Source organism: Anolis sagrei, chromosome X, assembly GCF_037176765.1.
Source record: "Anolis sagrei isolate rAnoSag1 chromosome X, rAnoSag1.mat, whole genome shotgun sequence".
In the NCBI taxonomy this organism is placed as follows: Eukaryota; Metazoa; Chordata; class Lepidosauria; order Squamata; family Dactyloidae; genus Anolis; species Anolis sagrei.
This window is the reverse complement of record NC_090034.1, coordinates 51,117,164-51,130,955: the sequence shown is the minus strand read 5'-3', so window position 1 is coordinate 51,130,955 and position 13,792 is coordinate 51,117,164. Positions and strand designations below refer to the sequence as shown.

Sequence of the window (13,792 nt, the reverse complement as noted above, 5' to 3'; positions counted from 1 at the left end):
CCAGAAGCCATGTAAGCCAGTTCTAACTCAATGCAAGGTTTCAAGCTCAAGCATCTGGAGACGGAGGCCCCAGTGTATCTCTTAAGTTCTTCTAATGTTCTATCCAAACACAAACATATACACATATATACACACATACATTGGAAAGGGTCTCCCAGAGGCCATCTAGTCCAGCTCTGACTCAAGGCAGGGTTCCTAGTCCACTTCTAACTCAATGCAAGCTCAAGCATCCGGAAACAGAGGCCCCACTAACTCTCTTAAAACCTTCTAATGTGAAATCGGAACAGATATACATACATACAGTGGAAAGGGTCCCCAAGAGGCCATCTAGTCCAGCTCTAAAGGCAGGGTTTCTAATCTGGCTCTAACGCAATGCAAGCTCAAGCATCCGGGGAAGGAGGCCCCCGCTGTTCAACCCAAACATATATACATTGGAAAGGGTCCGCCAGAGGTCATGTAGTTTAGCTCTAACTCAATGTAAGCTCAAGCACCCAGAGAAGGAGGCCCTGCACTCTCTCTTAAGTCCTTCAAATGTTCAACCCAAACATATATACATTGGAAAGGGTCCCCAAGAGGCCATGTAGTCTAGCTCTAACCCAATGCATGGTTTCTAGTTCAGCTCCAACTCAATGCAGAGTTTCAAGCTCAAGCATCTGGAGACAGAGGCCCCAGTGTCTCTCTTAAGTCCTTCTAATGCCCAACCCAAACACACACACACACACACACACACATATATACATACATTGGAAAGGGTCTCCCAGAGGCCATCTAGTTCAGCTCTAAATCAAAGCAGGGTTTCTAGTCTGGCTCCAATTCAATGCGAGCTCAAGCATCCGGAGAAGGAAGCCTCGCTGTCTCTCTTAAGTCCTTCTAATGTTCAACCCAAACATATATACATTGGAAAGGGTCCCCAAGAGGCCATGTAGTCTAGCTCTAACCCAATGCATGGTTTCTAGTCCAGCTCCAACTCAATGCAGAGTTTCAAGCTCAAGCATCTGGAGACGGAGGCCCCAGTGTCTCCCTTAAGTCCTTCTAATGCCCAACCCAAACACACACATACATACATACATACATTGGAAAGGGTCTCCCAGCGGCTATCTAGTTCAGCTCTAAATCAAAGCAGGGCTTCTAGTCTGGCTCTAACTCAATGCGAGCTCAAACATCCAGAGAAGGAAGCCCCGCTGTCTCTCTTAAGTCCTTCTAATGTGCAACCCAAACATATATACATACATACATTGGAAAGAGTCCCCCAGAGGCCATCTAGTCCAGCTCTGACTCAAGGCAGGGTTTCTAGTCCAGTTCTAACTCAATGCAAGGTTTCAAGCTCAAGCATCTGGTGACGGAGGCCCCACTGTCTCTCTTAAGTCCTTCTAATGTTCTACCCAAACACAAACATATATATGTTTGTGATTGGGTAGAACACAAACATATATATACATACATCGGAAAGGGTCTCCCAGAGGTCTTCTAGTCCAGCTCTAACTCAAGGCAGGGTTTCTAGTCCACTTCTAACTCAATGCAAGCTCAAGCATCTGGAAACAGAGGCCCCACTAACTCTCTTAAAACCTTCTAATGTGAAACCGGAACAGATATACATACATACATTGGAAAGAATCCCCCAGAAGCCATCTAGTCCTGCTATAACTCAATGCAAGGTTTCAAGCTCAAGCATCGGGAAACGTAGGCTCCACTGAATCTCTCAAGTCCTTCTAATGTTCAGCCAAACACACACACACACACACACACACACACACACATATACTTATATATAGATATACACACACTGGAAAGAGTCGCTTAGAGGCCATCTAGTCCAGCTCCAACTCAAGGCAGGGTTTCTAGTCCAGCTCTAACTGAATGCAAGCTCAAGCATCCAGAGTGGGAGGTCCTGCTGTCTCTCTTACGTCCTTCCAATGTCCTCATATAACCCTTAGACCGGGTTTGACCCTTTGGGACAATGGAAAGCAAGCCAGGCCTCCTTCCTATGGGAAAGAGAGCATCCATGCCACCCTTCTGGCTTCACATCCTTGGACCGAATGTGTCCTTAAATCTGTAGAGCAAGGAATGTTTTCTTGCCGTAATAAAAAAAAAACCCGGGAAAGGCAGCGAGAGGAAAGCGAAGGGGCAAAAAACAACTGTTCCCAATTTTGCCACTCCAGTCTGGAGGCCTTTGGCTCGCAACCCAGATGGAGACGGAGGCGCTTAATGGGAAGCAGATGGGGATTTTGCGCTCCCAAAAAAAAGCTGCCTTCCCCTCCCCGAACCATTCCAGGGATTCGGCTCAAGACGACTCCATTCTTGGAGAGGCCCTTCGGCTCTGGACAGAACGTTTTTCCGGATTCGGAAATCAAACAGGATCCAAACACTGTGGATAGCACTGAAATGCAGTAAACCACCTCCATTGGAGGGCTGAGGGGGTCCAAAACAGGCCGTCTCTCTAATAATTTCACAGGTCCTCCAAGGAGTTTCCGGTGGCTCGACTTACTATAGCTGTGGTTCACAACCTTCCTGATGCCGCGACCCCTTAATACAGTTCCTCATGTTGTGCTGACCCCCAACCATAACATTATTTTTATTGTTACTTCATAACTGTAATTTTGCTACTGTTATGAATTGTAATGTAAATATCTGATATGCAGGATGTATTTTCATTCACTGGACCAAATTTGGCACAAATACCCGATACGCCCAGATTTGTATACCGATGGGGTTAGGGGAGGATTGATTTTGTCATTTGGGAGTTGTAGTTGCTGGGATTTATAGTTCACCTACAATCAAAGAGCATTCTGAACTCCACCAACGATGGAATTGAACCAAACTTGGCACACAAACTCCCACGACCAAGATAAAAGGGTTTAGTGGGCCTTGCCCTTGAGTTTTGGAGTTGTAGTTCACCTACATCCAGAGAGCACTGTGGACTCAAACAATGATGGATCTGGACCACGCTTGGCATGAATAAATATGCCCAAATGTGGACTTTGGGGAAAATAGACTTGACACTTGGGAGTTGGAGTTTCTGGGATTTATAGTTCACCTATAATCAAAGAGCATTCTGAACCCCACCAATGATAGAATTGAGCCAAACTTCCCACACAGAACACCCATGACCAACAGAAAATACTGTGCTTTCTGATGGTCTTTGGCGACCCGTCTTACACCCCTTCTTGACCCCCACAGAGGTCCTGTTCCCAGGTTGAGAAATGCTGATCTAGACCTTAAATGATCTTGAAAGCCATTGGGTTCTAGGAAATGCGCATCTGGAGATCTCATGTTCAAAACCTTGGGGATGGCTTCGTGCCTTTCCTATGAAAAGGAGATTTAAAAGGCTTGCAAAGGTGGAATGGTCTAAACCTGACCTTAATTATGGAATAGAAACTCCATAATTAAGGTGAATGTGTCTTCCAAAAGGTTCACAGTTTTGGCGACCCCTCTGACACCAAGGGGTCTTGACTCCCAGGTTGAGAAAAGCTGTACTATAGTATAGTCTTAGGTCTATTACATTATTATTATTATTATTATTATTATATTTATTTCCTAGCTTGGGTACATAAGGTTGTGGGTGAACTACAACACACATCATGCCACGTTAACCACAAGAAACTCCATCAGTACTTAAAGTTTGCTATGTTGGGCAAATTTGCTCTTGATGCATCATTGGTGGGTTCCATGTGGTCTCTGGCTGTAGAATAAACTACAACTCCTACCATGGTGAGTCAGTCCCCTCAAACTCCTCCAGTAGGTTCAGTTGTTCATGCGGGTTCTGTGAGCCAAGTTTGGTTCCAGTCTACTGTCGGTGGTGGTCACTGTGTCTCTGGATGTAGGTGAACTATAACTCCCAGAAATGATGATCAGTTCCCTTCAAACCTCTCCAGTATGTTCAGTTGGTCATAGGGGTTCTGTGAGCCAAGTTCAGTCCCAATCTATTGTTGGTGGTGGTCATGGTGTCTCTGCATGTAGGTGAACTATAACTCCCCAAAAAGGTCAATTCCCCTCAATCCCTCCAGTATGTTCAGTTGGTCATGGGGGTTCTACGTGCCAAGTTTAGTCCCAGTCTATTGTCGGTGGTGGTCACAATGTCTCCGGATGTAGGTGAACTATAACTTCCAGAAATGAAGGTCAGTTCCTCTCAAACCCCTCCAATAGGTTCAGTTGGTCATGGGAGTTCTGTGCGCCAAGTTTGATTCAGGTCCATCGTTAGTGGGGGTCCCAGTTTATCTGGTTGTAGATGAACTACAACTCCCAAAACTGAAGATTGGTTTCTCCCAAACTCCTCCAGTAATCAAATTTGGGGGTTTCAGGAATGCGTGCCAAGTTTGGTCCAGATCCATCGGCTTTGGGTTCACAGTGCTCTTTGGATGTAAGTGAACTACAACTCCTATAAATCCACCCAAAGACTGCCAGTATTTTTTGTTGGTCGTGATGGTTCTGTGTGCCAAGTGAGTTGCAGGTCCATTGTTTTTTATCTTGTATTGTATTGGGTGTTTATGTATTGTTGTAGGCACATTGTGCCATATGTAAGAACCCTAAGTCCCTTCAGGGAGATGGAGGCAGGGTACAATAATAAAGTTGCTGTTCTTGTTGTTGTTGTTGTTGGAGTTGTTGTTGGAGTTGGAGTTGTTGGAGTTCAAAGTGCTGTAAAATCCCAGTACCTACAACTCTTATAAATCAAGATAAATTCCTCCCAGACCTCTCCATTATTTTTCCTTTGTCGCGGGGGTTCTGTGCACCAAATATGGTCCAGGGCCATTGTCAGTAGGAGTCCCAGTGCAGGGTGAACTACAACTCCCATCATGTTGAGTCAGTCCCCCAAACCCCTCCGGTATGAGCAGTTGCAGATCAATTCCTCTGTGTTTGCTGTGTGCCATTGGAAAGAGTAGGAAAGGGTTAAGAGTGAGGTAGTGGGCAAATTCCACACCAACGGAGAGAATAAGGAACACTGGGATGTCTATGGTGGAGGGAAAACATAAAATCGAGGAGGAAATGGTCCATGTATGAAATTGTCCCTTCACTTGGGTGGTGTGCAGTATAGTGTTGGTGGAGGACATTGGCAGGGCTCTTGGACATGTTCATGGTGCTGGATGGCCATCTGCCAGGAAGGCTTGTTGTAGTATGGTTTCTCCGATTAATAAAGTTTACTGTATTCACCTCTCCTATTGCAGGGGGATGGATTGGATGACCTCAAAGACCCCTTTTCCAAATCTGACTTGAAACTGCCAAACAAATGGACTTTCTGGCCAACAGATCTCAGCAAAGCGCATGATTGGCGCAGTAGTCCCAAAATATCAATTTCTGCTCATTTAGGACCAAAACAGCTTCCCTTCCTCATGATTGCACTGTATTCCCAGGCTCGGAAAAATAACATGTTGCAAAGGATTAACCTAAATGAGGCTCGAAAGTCGGATTTTTTGGACGGAAAAGGGGAAAAAAAGAAGCAAAGAAATCTTTCTCGGGATCTAATCAGGGGAAGCATATGACTCGGCGCTCAGTGCCAGACTTCCAGCAGGCTCTCTCTGGCAAAGGCAAAGGCAATAAAAATGGTCTTTTTGCCACTTCCTCCTTTTTGCGTCAGACTCCCAACCTTTTGCTGCTGAAAATATTTGATGAATAAGTGAGTTAAGAATATGTTGCGACGGTTTGCTTTTGCCTGAGCCGACTGGGAAGTTCAGGACTGAGCCTTCTTCTCTGAAACACCTTTTGAACTTGGTTTGCAGCAATAAACTGAAGACCAAGGGGGGAAGCAGAAGAAGAAACTGGGACATTTTAAAAGCAGACGATAAAGCAGGAAGTCGGAGGATTTATAGGGAGAATTCCTACTAAATCGGGACATTCAGACAAAGGAAGGCAAAGGAAGTAGAAACTGGGACATTTTAAAAAGTAGACGGAAAAGTGGGAATGCAAAGGATTAATAGAGACCATTATAGTGAAATTGGTAGACACAATCCAATCCCTCCCGACAGATTGCCATCCAGCCTCATAGACATTCATGGAGAGTTGGGATTCTAGATTCAAAGACTCCTAGAGTTGGAAGGACCATTCACTCTGACCTCGTTCTGCCATTGAAATACACAATACACAATTAAAGCCCTCCTGACAGATGGCCATCCAGGTACTGCATAATAATAATAATAATAATAATAATAATAATAATAATAGAATGCTAGAGTTGGAAGAGACTGACCCTAAGGGTCATTTTGTTTGACATCATTCTACCATTAAAATACACCATCCGATCCCTCCTGACAGATGGCCATCCAGCCTCATAGATATTCATGCAGAACTGGGACTCAAGATTCAAAGACTCCTAGAGTTGGAAGGGCCATTCAGTCTGACCTCGTTCTGCTATTGAAATACACAATACACATTTAAAGCCCTCCCAATAGATGGCCATCTAGGCACTGGTTAATAATATTAATAACAATAATAACAACAATAATCGAATCCTAGAGTTGGAAGAGATTGACCCCAAGGGCCATTTAGTTCGACATCATTCTACCACTGAAATACACCATCCGATTCTTCCTGACAGATGGCCACCCAGCCTCACAGATATTAGCTACAGAATCAAAGACTTGTAGAGTTGGAAGGCCATTCAGTCCAACCCGGTTTTGCCATTGAAACATAAAATTAAAGCCCTCTCATCAGATGGCCATGCAAGTACTGCTTAATAATAATAATAATAATAATAATAATAATAATAGAATCCCAGAGTTGGAAGAGACAGACCCCAAGGTCCATTGAGTTCGACACTATTCTACCATTGAAATACATCATCCGATCCCTCCTGACAGATGGTCATCCAACCTCAGAGACATTAACTATAGAATCAAAGACTCCTAGAGTTGTAAGGGCCATTCAGTCTGACTCAGTTCTGCCATTGAAATGCACAATTAAAGCCCTCCCGACAGATGACTATCCTGGCATTGCTTAATAATAATAATAATATCATCGATGATGATGATGATGATGATGATAATAATAATAAAATCCTAGAGTTGGAAGAGACTGATCCCAAGGGGCATTGAGTTTGACACAATTCTACCACTGAAATACACCATCCGATCCCTCCTGACAGATGGTCATCCAACCTCAGAGCCATTAGCTATAGAATCAAAGACTCCTAGAGTTGTAAGGGCCATTCAGTCTGACCCAGTTCTGCCACTGAAATACACAATTAAAGCCCTCCCGACAGATGGCTATCCTGGCATTGCTTAATAATAATAATATCGATGATAATAATAATAATAAAAAAAATCATAGAGTTGGAAGAGACTGATCCCAAGGGGCATTGAGTTCGACACAATTCTACCACTGAAATGCACTATCCGATCCCTCCTGACAGATGACCATCCAGCAAGGATGCAGCTAAAAAACCAACTGGGAGATCCAGCCCAGCGAAAAGTGGGACATAACTGTAAACAATTAGGGAAGAAAGAGATTAGAAGCAGACGAAAGAGAGAAGGAGACGTATAATTTCATGAAGGCGGTATAATTAAACGTCTGGCGGAAAGTGGGAAGTTAAAAAAACAAAGATGGAAAGGAAAGAAGGGAGGAGAAGAGAGGTCAAAGGAATTTTCTTCCCCGAAAGAAAAGGGCCGTGACAGTTCGGCTTCGTTCTGCTTACGTGGGGAATTTTTCGCCTGAACATTTCCAAGCCCTCCTCTCCACCCAAACAGAGGCCCTCCTCCGTCCTTTTGCAATGCTGGCATACATTCCCACTCAACACATATAGGAAAATATAGAGAGATCCCAAACATTTTCACCAGATCCTGAAGAAAGGGTCCTTCTTTTGTAATCTTCCTCCTCCCAGACCAGATTCGGCTTTTTTCTCTCTCTTTCTCCTGTTGTCAGAAAGTTCTGCAAGGCTTTCAGGGCAAGGATTCTTTCTTTTTTTTTCTCCCCCAAGGAACAGCTGGAGCGAGGGAAGGAGGGAGGAAGAGAGAGAAAAAAGAGGGAGGAATAGAGGGAGGAGGGCAGAAAATCAAGGACAACCCTCCGGATTTGCGTAAGGCCAAAAGGGACATCCCAAAAGATATGGGGCAGAGAGAGCCAAAGAGGCTCAAAACTCCTTCCCTCTCTCCCTCTCCCCCTATCTATCTATCTATCTATCTATCTATCTATCTATCTATCTATCTATGTATCTATATCATTTGGATATAGATACATATACTATCTGTCTATCTATTTTGCTTAAAACCTCTTATCGTTTAGATATAGATACATATACTATCTGTCCGTCTGTCCATCTATCCATCTATCCATCCATCCATCCATCTATCTAGCGTCTAGATCGGTGGTTCTCAATCTTCCAAGTACCACGACCCCTTGAGAGAGTTCCTCATGTGGTGGTGACCCCCAACCATAACATTATTTTCGTTGCTACTTCATAACTGGAATTTTGCTACTATCTATCCTCATTACCTCTGAGGATGCTTGCCATAGATGCAGGCGAAACGTCAGGAGAAATATTTATTTATTTATTTATTTATTACTTGCACTTATTTACCGCCACTCTCAGCCCAGGGGGCGACTCGTGGCGGTGAACAACAACATAGAAAAGACAATTTACAGTAATCAGAACAATACATAACATGCTACTACTACTTGACATATACTTATACTAAAAATCCGCTTCGTCATATCATGGGTCATAGTCAGTCTCATAGTCGTGGTCCATTCCGGTCATCATTGCCAAGATATAGCACTCAGTTAAAGGCCAACTCGAAGAGCCATGTTTTCAGGCTCTTACGAAGGGCCATAAGGGAGGGCGCCTGTCTAACTTCAGCAGGGAGGGCGTTCCACAGCCGGGGGGCCACCACCGAGAAGGCCCGCTCTCTCGTCCCCGCCAGGCGTGCCTGTGAGGCAGACGGGATCGAGAGAAGGGCCTCCCCGGATGATCTCAAGGTCCTCGTGGGCTCGTAGGCCAAGATGCGGTCTGCAAGGTATTTTGGGCCGGAACCGTTTAGGGCTTTGTAGGATAGTACCAGCACCTTAAATTGGGCCCGGTAGCAAATCGGCAGCCAGTGGAGCTGGGACAGCAGGGGCGTTGTGTGCTCCCTACGCCCTGCTCCTGTTAACAACATGGCTGCCGCGCGCTGGACTAGCTGGAGCTTCCGGGCCGTTTTCAAGGGCAGCCCCACGTAGAGAGCGTTGCAGTAGTCGAGGCGGGATGTGACCAAAGCGTGTACCACCGTGGCCAAGTCAGACTTCCCAAGATACGGGCGCAGCTGGCGCACGAGCCTGAGCTGTGCAAATGCTCCCCTGGTCACCGCTGAAACCTGGGGATCCAGGCTCAGCGACGAGTCCAGGGTCACACCCAAGCTGCGAACCTGAGCCTTCAAGGGGAGTGCGACCCCGTCCAGCACAGGCTGTAACCCTATACCCTGTTCGGCCTTGCGACTGACCAGGAGTACCTCTGTCTTGTCTGGATTTAATTTCAGTTTGTTCGCCCTCATCCAGACCATTACAGCGGCCAGGCACCGGTTCAGGACTTCGACGGCCTCCTTAGTAGCAGGTGGGAAGGAGTGACAGAGTTGGACATCATCTGCGTACAGATGACACCGCACCCCGAAACTCCGGATGATCTCACCCAGCGGCTTCATGTAGATGTTAAACAGCATGGGGGACAGGATGGAGCCCTGAGGAACCCCACAGGTCAAAGGCTGTGGTGTTGAACAGGAGTCCCCCAATAACACCTTCTGGGTACGGCCCTCCAGAAATGACCGGAGCCACTGCAAAGCAGTGCCCCCGAGACCCATCTCTGCAAGGCGCCCCAGAAGAATACCGTGGTCGACGGTATCGAAGGCCGCTGAGAGGTCCAGGAGCACCAACAGGGACACACTCCCCCTGTCTAGCTCCCGGCGCAGATCATCGACTAAGGCGACCAAGACCGTCTCGGTACCATGTCCCGGTCTGAAACCAGACTGTGCCGGATCCAGATAATCCGTGTCTCTCAAGAATACCTGGAGTTGTGAGGCCACCACGCTTTCCATGACTTTGCCCAAGTAGGGAAGATTGGAAACAGGCCGAAAGTTTTCGAATTTGGTGGGGTCCAGTGATGGCTTCTTCAACAGCGGCTTTATAATAGCCTGTTTTAGGCTCGCTGGAATCTTGCCTTCCCGAAGGGAGGCATTCACCACCACCGTTACCCACTCGGCCAATCCCCCTCTGGCCTCCTTCAGAAGCCAGGATGGGCAGGGGTCTAGGATGGACGTGGTGGGCCTCATTCCTCCAAGTATCTTGTCCACATCCTCGGGCTTCACAAACTGAAAAGAATCCAACAAAATAGGACAAGCAGGTGCTTGTGTCACATCCACAGAGACTGCACTTAATGTGGCGTCCAGCTCAGAGCGGATCAAAGCGACTTTGTCTGCAAAGAACCGAGCAAATGCTTTACAGCGCGTGACCGAATTGTCAGGGCTCCCACCTGAGGTAGGGGGAGTTAAAATAGGGAGTTAAAATAGGGAATCTGAAACAGCTCCGCCGGACGGTTCTTTGCAGACGCAATAGTAGCCGCAAAGAAAGTTTTCTTTGCGGCTTTTATTGCCGCGGCATATGCCCTTAGAAAGGACACAAACCGTGTTCGATTTGGCTCGCTTGGGTCCGAGCGCCACACGCTCTCTAGTACCCTCTTCCTTCGCTTCATCGCTGCCAGCTCCTCAGTGAACCAAGGGGCTGGTTTAGCTCGGTTACTCGAGAGGGGACGTTCCGGAGCGATCCTGTCAATTGCCCTGGTCATCTCCCCATTCCAGAGAGCGACCAAGGCCTCGACATGGTCACCTACCGAGGTGGCGGGAAAATCCCCAAGAGCCGTCAGGAATCCATTCGGATCCATAAGCCTCCTGGGGCGGACCTTCTTAATGGGTCCTCCACCTCTGCAGAGGTTAGGGGGCGCAGTGAGCCTAAATCTGATCAAGAAGTGGTCGGTCCATGGCAACGGAGAGATAGACAGCTCCTCCACACCGCCACCCTGCTCCCATCCCTGGCAGAAGACCAAGTCCAATGTGTGTCCAGCACAGTGGGTGGGGCCAGTTATCCGTTGGGACAGCCCCATGGTTGCCATGGCGGACATGAAGTCCTGAGCCGCTCCTGTGAGGGTTGCCTCGGCATGGATGTTGAAGTCCCCCAGCACAAGGAGCTGTTGGGACTCCACCGCCAGGCTCGAGACCACCCCCGCTAGCTCAGGTAGGGAGACTGTAGTGCAGCGAGGTGGACGGTACACTAGCAGAATCCCTATTGCCTCCAGAACATGGCCATATAGCCCGAAAAAACCTACAACAACCCAATTTTGCTACTGTTCTGAATCGTAATGTAAATATCTGATATGCAGGATGTATTCTCATTCGCTGGACAAAATTTTGCACAAATATCCGATTCACCCAAATTTGAATACTGGTGGGGTTGGCTGGGATTGATTTTATCACTTGGGAGTTGTAGTTGCTGGGATTTATAGTTCACCTACAATCAAAGACCATTCTGAACCCGATCAATGATGGAATTGAACCAATCTTGGCACACAGAACTTCCATGAACAACAGAAAATGCTGGAATGGTTTGGTGCGCATTGGCCTTGAGTTTGGGAGTTGTAGTTCACCTCCATCCAGAGAGCACTGTGGACGCAAGCAAGGGTGAATCTGGACGAAACTTGGCACAAATACTCAATATGCCCAAACGTGAACACTGGTGGAGTTTGAGGAAAATAAACCTTGACATTTGGGAGTTGTAGTCGCTGGGAGTTGTAGTTCACCTACAATCAAACAGAATTCTGAACCCCACTAATGATAGAATTGGGCCAAACTTTCCACAAAGAACGGAATAAATAAAAATACTGTGTTTTCTAATGGTCTTTGGTGACCCCTCTGAGACCTCCTCGTGACCTTCTCAGGGGTCTCGACCCCCAGGTTGAGAAACGCTGTTATATATGTTTATGTACAAGATATATGGGGCAGAGAGGGCATACTCAGATAGATAGATAGATAGATAGATAGATAGATAGATAGATAGAAAAAATAGATGGATAGATAGACTTTATATGTAAATTATACATGTACACAAAATCTAAGTGTACATGTATACAAAATATTTCTTTATGTTATTTATTTATCTATTTATTTGTAGTGTTTCTCCTATACCGCACTTCTCAACCCCCAAGGAGACTCAGGATGGTTCACAGTGAAATACATGGTATCTAAATATATGTAAAATATATTGTGCAGAGAGTGCAGTGAGGCTTAAAACAATAGATGGATCTAGAGATAGTATATGTATTTATATATAAAAGATAAGAGGCTTAAAACAAGATGGATGGATGGATAGAAAGATACTGGATAGACAGATAGTAGATGTATCCATATATATAAAAAATAACAGGCTTTAAATGAGATGGATGGATGGGTGGATGGATAGTATATGTATCCATATATAAAAGATAACAGGCTTTAAAAAAAGATGGATGAATGGACAGATAGTATATGTATCCATATATAAAACATATAGGATTCAAACAAGATAGAGAGATAGACAGACAGATTGTATATGTATGCAAACATAAGAGGCTTTAAATGAGACAGACAGACAGATAGATAGAATATATATCTATGTATAAATGATAAGAGCATTAGACAAGATGGCTAGATAGATAGATAGATAGATAGATAGATAGATAGATAGAGAGATAGAGAGATAGAGAGATAGAGAGATAGACGGACAGATAGTATATGTATCTATATGTAAAACATAAGAGGCAATGAAATAGATGGATGGATAGATAGACAGACAGACAGACAGACAGATAGATTGATGGACAGATAGTATATGTATCCAAAAGATCCCAATGAGATAGATGGATGGATGGGTGGATGGATGGATGGATGGATAGAGAGAGAGAGAGAGAGAGAGAGAGAGATAGATAGATAGATAGGCAGATGGATAGATAGATGGGCGGACAGATGGACAGACAGATAGTATATGTATCCAGAAGATCCCAATGAGATGGATGGATGGATAAGCAGACAGACAGATAGTATATGCATCTATATGTAAACATAAGAGGCAATGAGATAGATGGATAGAGAGATAGAGAGATAGAGAGACAGATAGACGGACAGATAGTATATGTATCCAAAAGATCCCAATGAGATGGATGGATAAGCAGACGGACAGATAGTATATGCATCTATATGTAAACATAAGAGGCAATGAGATAGATGGATAGAGAGATAGAGAGACAGACAGATGGACAGATAGTATATGTATCCAAAAGATCCCAATGAGATGGATGGATGGATAGATAAGCAGACAGACAGATAGTATATGTATCTATATGTAAAACATAAGAGGCAATGAGATGGATGGATGGATGGATGGATGGAGAGATAGATAGACAGATCTATCTATCTATCTATCTATCTGTCTGTCTGTCTGTCTGTCTATCTATCTGAGTATGCCCTCTCTGCCCCATCTATCTTGTACATAAACATATATAAACATACACACACACACAAAGTCTGTCTATCTATCTATCTATCTATCTATCTATCTATCTATCTATCTATCTATCTGAGTATGCCCTCTCTGCCCCATCTATCTTGTACATAAACATATATAAACACACACAAAGTCTGTCTGTCTATCTATCTGTCTGTCTGTCTGTCTGTCTGTCTATCTATCTGAGTATGCCCTCTCTGCCCCATATATCTTGTACATAAACATATATAAGCATACACACACACAAAGTCTGTCTATCTATCTATCTATCTATCTATCTATCTATCTATCTATCTAGCTGAGTATGCCC

General features: G+C 45.1%; 1 protein-coding gene across 3 annotated transcripts in view; it reads right to left on the bottom strand.

The window, feature by feature from the left end:
• The window catches only part of ADAMTS10 (ADAM metallopeptidase with thrombospondin type 1 motif 10), a 55,675-nt gene extending 47,714 nt beyond the window's left edge, over positions 1-7,961 (bottom strand). For 2 of the 3 annotated variants that reach the window (XM_060785148.2, XM_067473377.1), the window contains exon 1: positions 7,761-7,961. The gene's annotated coding sequence lies outside the window, so the exon portion shown is untranslated. Of the gene's footprint in view, positions 1-1,784; positions 2,075-7,760 lie in introns of those variants that run through there. The other variant, XM_060785149.2, reaches the window with a different exon arrangement.
• Between the last annotated feature and the right edge of the window lie 5,831 nt (positions 7,962-13,792).